Source organism: Procambarus clarkii, chromosome 11 (assembly GCF_040958095.1).
Source record: "Procambarus clarkii isolate CNS0578487 chromosome 11, FALCON_Pclarkii_2.0, whole genome shotgun sequence".
Lineage (NCBI taxonomy): Eukaryota > Metazoa > Arthropoda > Malacostraca > Decapoda > Cambaridae > Procambarus > Procambarus clarkii.
In genome coordinates, this window is record NC_091160.1 from 42210725 (window position 1) to 42218793 (window position 8069).

Genomic DNA, 8069 nt, shown 5'->3' on the forward strand with positions numbered 1-8069 from the left:
TTTTGTCTGTAGGGATAACGTTTCTATTAACAATATCTTTCAGGACCCTTTCCTCCGTTTTATGAGCTGTGGAAAAAAAGTTCCTGTAAAATAGTCTAATAGGGAGTATAGGTGTTGTGTTAGTTGTCTCTTCAGAGGTTGCATGGCTTTTCACTTTCCTTCTTATGATGTCTTCGACGAAAACCATTGGAGAAGCCGTTATTGACTAGGACCTGCCTTACCCTACAGAGTTCTTCGTCGACTTGCTTCCATTCTGAGCTGTGGCTGAGAGCACGGTCGACATATGCGTTAACAACACTCCTCTTGTACCTGTCTGGGCAGTCGCTGTTGGCATTTAGGCACATTCCTATGTTTGTTTCCTTAGTGTAGACTGCAGTGTGGAAACCTCCGCCCTTTTCCATGACTGTTACGTCTAGAAAGGGCAGCTTCCCATCCTTTTCCATCTCGTAAGTGAAACGCAGCACGGAACTCTGCTCAAATGCCTCCTTCAGCTCCTGCAGATGTCTGACATCAGGTACCTGTGTAAAAATGTCGTCAACATACCTGCAGTATATGGCCGGTTTCAAGTTCATGTCGACTAAGACTTTTTGCTCGATGGTACCCACGTAGAAGTTGCAAACAGGACACCTAGGGGAGAACCCATGGCGACCCCATCTACTTGCTTATACATGTGCCCATCCGGGCTCAAGAAGGGTGCCTCTTTAGTACAAGCTTGGAGTAGTTTCCTCAGAATATTTTCTGGTATGTCAAGAGGAGTACAGGCTGGATCACGATACACTCTGTCGCTATCATTCCGATTGTCTCGTCCACAGGTACGTTGGTAAACAGCGATTCTACGTCCAACGAGGCTCTTATCCCTGTGGCCCGTGTGCCCCGCAGTAAGTCAACAAATTCCTTTGGAGACTTCAGGCTGAAGGCGCAAGGAACATAAGGAGTCAGCAGGCCGTTGAGGTCGCTTCGCCAGTCTGTACGTGGGTGTGGGTATCTGGCTAATGATTGGCCGAAGTGGGTTTCAGGCTTGTGCGTCTTGACATTTCCATACACATATCCAGGTTTATATTCCCCAATGATCTTTGGCAGGTGGAGTTCCGGATTTGTGAACGCCAAGAAATTTCTTGGCGTTCACAAATCCGGACTCCACCTGCCAAAGATCATTGGGGAATATAAACCTGGATATGTGTATGGAAATGTCAAGACGCACAAGCCTGGAAACCCACTTCGGCCAATCATTAGCCAGATACCCACACCCACGTACAGACTGGCGAAGCGACTCAACGGCCTGCTGACTCCTTATGTTCCTTGCGCCTTCAGCCTGAAGTCTCCAAAGGAATTTGTTGACTTACTGCGGGGCACACGGGCCACAGGGATAAGAGCCTCGTTGGACGTAGAATCGCTGTTTACCAACGTACCTGTGGACGAGACAATCGGAATGATAGCCGACAGAGTGTATCGTGATCCAGCCTGTACTCCTCTTGACATACCAGAAAATATTCTGAGGAAACTACTCCAAGCTTGTACTAAAGAGGCACCCTTCTTGAGCCCGGATGGGCACATGTATAAGCAAGTAGATGGGGTCGCCATGGGTTCTCCCCTAGGTGTCCTGTTTGCAACTTCTACATGGGTACCATCGAGCAAAAAGTCTTAGTCGACATGAACTTGAAACCGGCCATATACTGCAGGTATGTTGACGACATTTTTACACAGGTACCTGATGTCAGACATCTGCAGGAGCTGAAGGAGGCATTTGAGCAGAGTTCCGTGCTGCGTTTCACTTACGAGATGGAAAAGGATGGGAAGCTGCCCTTTCTAGACGTAACAGTCATGGAAAAGGGCGGAGGTTTCCACACTGCAGTCTACACTAAGGAAACAAACATAGGAATGTGCCTAAATGCCAACAGCGACTGCCCAGACAGGTACAAGAGGAGTGTTGTTAACGCATATGTCGACCGTGCTCTCAGCCACAGCTCAGAATGGAAGCAAGTCGACGAAGAACTCTGTAGGGTAAGGCAGGTCCTAGTCAATAACGGCTTCTCCAATGGTTTCGTCGAAGACATCATAAGAAGGAAAGTGAAAAGCCATGCAACCTCTGAAGAGACAACTAACACAACACCTATACCCCTATTAGACTATTTTACAGGAACTTTTTTTCCACAGCTCATAAAACGGAGGAAAGGGTCCTGAAAGATATTGTTAATAGAAACGTTATCCCTACAGACAAAAATCAGAGGATACAACTGACGATTTACTATAAAACCAGAAAAACAACCAGCCTACTCATGAGAAACTCTCCAGACACAAAACAGAACGCTTTAAAAGAGACTAACATCGTCTATGCCTTCAAATGCCCACTTGGGGACTGTAAGCTCCAAAAAACCCAGTATATAGGCAAGACAACAACATCTCTTTCTAGGCGTTTAACGATGCATAAGCAACAGGGCTCCATTAAGGAACATATAATCTCTTCCCACAACCAAACCATCGCAGAGAAATCCTAGTAAACAACACAGAAATCATCGATAGATACAGCGATAGCAGGCGGCTTGATGTTTGCGAGGCACTACACATCAAGAAGTCAACACCAGCAATCAACAGCCAATTATTGCACAACTATATTCTACCCACCTCAAGACTCCGCTCCAATATAGAAGCATCAAGAAATATGGACCAATAGGCTTTCTACAAACACTTCTATTCAATATCCATTGTTTCGTGTTCTGTCTTGTGTTGATGAAATTAATACCCTATTAATACTCTTGTTCTGTCTTGTGTTGATGAAATTAATACCCTATTAAAACCACATTTTGTTCTGTCTTGTGTTAATGCCACATCACCCCTTCCACCTCACTCAAATGTAGATATAAAATCGGAGATGCGTAAGTTCTATTCAGTTGTGTATTTGTGAACTAAAGTCTTTGAAAATGTAATAAGTTTTACGAAACGCGCTCGTGTCGCGTCAGACTAGAAATAAAAAATGAATTTTGGAGAATTGATTTTTGATTTACCTCCAACAGTGAAGCGTAATGTACGAAAGATTGAGAAAATTCTTGTTAGAATTATTAATCTTACTTTTTCGGTCATATTTAATAATATATATATATATATATATATATATATATATATATATATATATATATATATATATATATATATATATATATATATATATATATATATATATATGAGGCCCTTATCAAGCTAGATTTCAAAAATGCCTTCAATTTGGTGCGGAGGGATGCTGTACTCCATGCGGTTCATAGTCATTTCCCTTCCCTCTACCCTTTTGTACATTCATGCTACAGTATGGATCTTAAGCTACTTTTTGGCGAACATGAAATTGACTCGCGAGAAGGCGTCCAACAGGGTGACCCCCTTGCTCCTCTCCTTTTCTGCTTAGTCATCAAACAAGTCACAGAAGTCCTGTCCAGCGAGCTTAATATCTGGTTCTTGGATGATGGTACCCTAGCTGGTTCCCAAGACTCCCTCGTGGAGGACATCAGAAAAATCCAGGAGCAAGGTGCAGTTTTAGGCCTCACCCTGAACCCTTCTAAATGTGAAATAATATGTTCCAACCAGGGCATCGTAGAGAGAATAGAGGGTCTTCTGCCAAATATCCATAAAACTAAACCTGAAGACAGCACACTCCTAGGAGCTGCCCTGGGGTTGAAAGCCATCGATGAGGTCCTTGATAAGAAAATCGCCGACCTTAAGAGGATGGATGGGAGGATTGAGGATATTGATGCTCATGATGCACTCTACCTCATCACCAGATGTCTGTCCCTCCCCAGGTTAACCTACTTTCTGAGGTGTTCACCATCACCTCAGAAAGCACGTAGCCAAAAACTAAGTGAGTATGACCGGTTACTGAAATCAATGCTAGAAAAAGCCCTTAACCTCTCTCTCGATGACCTACAGTGGAAACAAGCCTCTCTTCCCGTAAGACTTGGGGGCCTCGGAGTTCGAACAGCAACGCAAATCGCTGTTCCAGCCTTCCTGTCCTCCTTATCAGCATCCGACGACCTTGTGAAGGAAATTCTACCTGCCCACTTACATCAGCTGGCAGGTGTACATGATCCCAATTTTACATGCTGTGCCACAGAGTGGGCCTCTCGTGCAGGCCAATCACCTCAACCACCATCCCCAAAGCCCACAAGCAATCCAGCTGGGATGGCCCCATTGTAGACCAAGTTGCTGCAGAGTGCCTGGGTGCTGCAACAACACAACACGACATTGCTCGCCTCACAGCAGTAGCAGCACCACATGAGGGGATTTCCTGTTAGCAACCCCAATGTCGGCAACTGGCACGCGTCTCACACCACACGCCCTCCGAATTGCTGTGGCCCTCCGCCTTGCTGCCCCAATCCACACCAGATATAGGTGTATTTGCGGCGAGGTGGTGGCTGACAGGTACGGCCACCATGGCCTACTCTGCCAAAGCACAGGGGGATGGCACTCAGGCACAGTGAAGTTAACGACATCATCAAGAGGAGCCTCACCACAGCTGGATGCCCAGCTGAAAGAGAGCCCCGTTACCTAACGCCCCATAACTCTGATGCTCTTATTGGTCCCCCGGATGGTATCACAGTGAACCCCTGGAAGAATGGCAAGCAGTTGGTATGGGACTACACGTGCGTATCAACCCTGGCTAACACCTACATTAACCTCAGTGTTGCACAACCAGGTGGCGCTGCCACCCACAGGGAATTTTGTCCCCATTGCTTCTGAGACACTCGGCGCCTGGGGTAAAAGTGCTACCAGTTTTTTGAAGGAACTGGGTTCTAGTCTCATTGAAACAACAAGGGACCCAAGAGCTGCAAGCTTTCTTTTCCAGCGCCTCAGTGTGGCGATACAGAGGGGAAATGCGCACTGCATCCAGGGTTCCTGCCCGCCATCTGAGGAGCTGGAGGAACTCGACAACCTATGATAACCATCTTTGTAACCCATATGTAACTCCTTCTTTGTAACAAAGTTCAAATAAAGTAAATATATATGTGTACATACAAAAGAATGGGGGTGGTAGGAGAAGATAATATTAGTGTTCAGTGAGAAACCACAAGGTCTCCTCTGAATACTTTTTATTTTCTTCTCCGAGGCTATGGGTCCCCACATTGGCACCAGAGGTGGTACCCTCACAATGTATATGTATATATATATATATATATTATATATTATATATATATATATATATATATATATATATATATATATATATATACATATATATATATATATGTATATATATATATATATATATATATATATATATATATATATATATATATATATATACATATAATATATATATATATATATACATATATATATATATACATATATATATATATATATATATATATAGTATATATATATATATATATATATATTATATATATATAATATATATATATATATATATATATATATATATATATACAGTATATATAACTGAAAACTCACACCCCAGAAGTGACTCGAACCCATATTGCCAGGAGCTCTCTGCTGGTGTACAGGATCCCTTAACCGCTCGACCAACACGACCGGACAAAAGAGGATGGTAGCCAAGGCTATTTCCATTCCCCAGCCGGCACTCGGTTGGTACTCTTGGGCATGGTATTTTATCAAATCACCTCATTCTTTGGTGCACACGTGAGGAACACAAATGCGAACAAGTCTGAATGGTCCCCAGGACTATATGCAACTGAAAACTCACACCCCAGAAGTGACTCAAACCCATACTGCCAGGAGCACTGCTGGCGAACAGGATCCCTTAACCGCTTATCCCTTAACTGCAAATGCTTAATGTGCTTAATGCACAGACTTGCTTATAAACCACAAGTTTGAAGTATATAACTTTTAGACACTCAACCCACCAGGGGACTCGAACACTGGCCATCAAGGTAGCAGTTACGCACTGTATCCACTACACCATACTTCAAGCATTAAGCATTGGCATTGAGTTCTCCCATATAACAGGGCTTGATGAAAAACGCGAGAAATCCCTCACTATCTCATTGTTTGGAGAGGATTGGAGTTCTGGTTGGTTAAATACCCCAGAATTCCTACCTCTTTTAGGGCTCTGAAGTATGGTGTAGTGGATACAGTGCTTAACTGCCACCTTGATGGCCAGTGTTCGAGTCCCCTGAGCATACATACTTTTGAGCAAACTATGTTGGATGTAAGAGGTACACAGGTGCGCCACTGACCTGTGTAGAAGGAGGAGTTGGTCTTGGTGACACGGAACTGTTGTTGGATGTACTTGGGAAGCCAGACGCTGACAACGGAGGTGCCCAAGACGAGGAAGAAGTCGCTACAGAGGGTATAGACGACCACCTTGTTCTTCATCAGTCGTGCCACAGTCGCCCACAGCTCTGTAACACCGTCTCTTATATACGCTGCCTCAACATGTCTGTGTTATGGTACTCCTGCATTATATTACACTCTCACTTACACTCTAAATGTCATCATTTATGTAATCAATCAAGCATGCACTTTTTTAACAGTTCGATTTATGACAGATTTATGAAATGACTATAGTTTAGGAGATGAAGAGAAGAGGGAACTAAGTCGACGAACTGGAGGATATTGAGCCGTGCCAACATTGTGTTCTAAGTGTAACCTTGTCTGTGTACGCTGGTTATAACCTGAAGATTCATGTAACTATAATCAAGTATACTATAATCAATTTATCCCTTAAGGGATCGTAGACTTTAGCAATAGTTTGCTGTATGTGAATCTTGTCTCTTGCCTTCATGGAGTCAGAGAGGTAACGTGAGGTAGGTGTGGTAAAGTATTGTTGTACTTTGGGGGTGTTTAGGGTTAAAATAAATTAGGTAAAATATTTACCGGGAACTTTCATCACCCCTCTTGAATAGGGTTAGGAGATCTGCTCTAGACTGTAGATCATATTTATATATATTTTGGGTACTGCTTACCTGGGGGCCGGGACCCCCTTTAGGTGGTACTCCAGTACCTTGTTTATACCCTAACAGGCTCCCACGTTGTAACAACAACTTAAAAATGGTATTAATTATTCTCCAGAAACAACAGCTATGCAACATTATAACATACCTTTTATACCACTTTTTATTTCCCTTGAAGTAATATGTGATCTCTTCTTGTGAAGCGCCTTGCCCTGATGAGGGGCGTCGCCAGCCTCCAGTGTGTGTTGACTGTCTCTGTCCTCTGCTGGGTACCCGCCCTCCACCTCCATGGAGTACCCGCTGTCTCTCTCATCCAGCGGGTACCCTCCCTCCGTCTCCTGCTCTTCAACACTGTAGTCATCCTCGGTGACTTCTGCCAGGCCAGGCGTGTCAGTGGGTGGTGGTGGTGGTGAGTGGTGGTGCTGGGGAGTGTGGTGTAGTGAGTGGTGGTGCTGGGGAGTGTGGTGTAGTGGTGAGTGCTGGTGCTGGGGAGTGTGGTGTGGTGTTGGGATGCGAGGCACCACGGACGTCCTCACCAGCTCCTCAATAGCAAGGTCCTCCTCAAGGGTGTGGGAGGTGCGTCTCGGCCGCTCCTCCTGCTTTCTGGCTCCCTTCCTCAGACTCCTGCTTTGGACATACTATCTTTAGAAATATAATATATAAATGCAATTGACGATCACGAAACACCGATCATTTGTATGCAGAAAATCCACAAAGAAATGGGAAAGGAAGATGAACGTTTCGGCTGTTTAAAGCCGTTGTCAACACCAGACTGACTAGAAGGAACACAGGGAGGGTACAGGCCAACAGCGGAATCTGACCACCTATCCCGAAGGAAAAAATTACCCAGAAGCAGGTATAGATTAGCTTAGAATTATAGGATTAAGCGGTCAGAGAATATGTTGTTGTGTTGATTTAGGGGCGACGACGATCGTGGGATCGGATGCGCCCCGGCTGCCCGATACCGGGAAATAGCGGAGGGATGGGGTCCCTATAGTCTCTTCAGGCCATAGACCCTACAATCTCCTCAGGCCACAAATTTTACAGTCTCTTCAGGCCACGGACATGACGGATGAAGCGGAAGGTATGGCAAAGGATGTCATGACGAACGTCTTCGTCTCTCGCACCTGCCCCGTCAAGGAGAACGGGAAA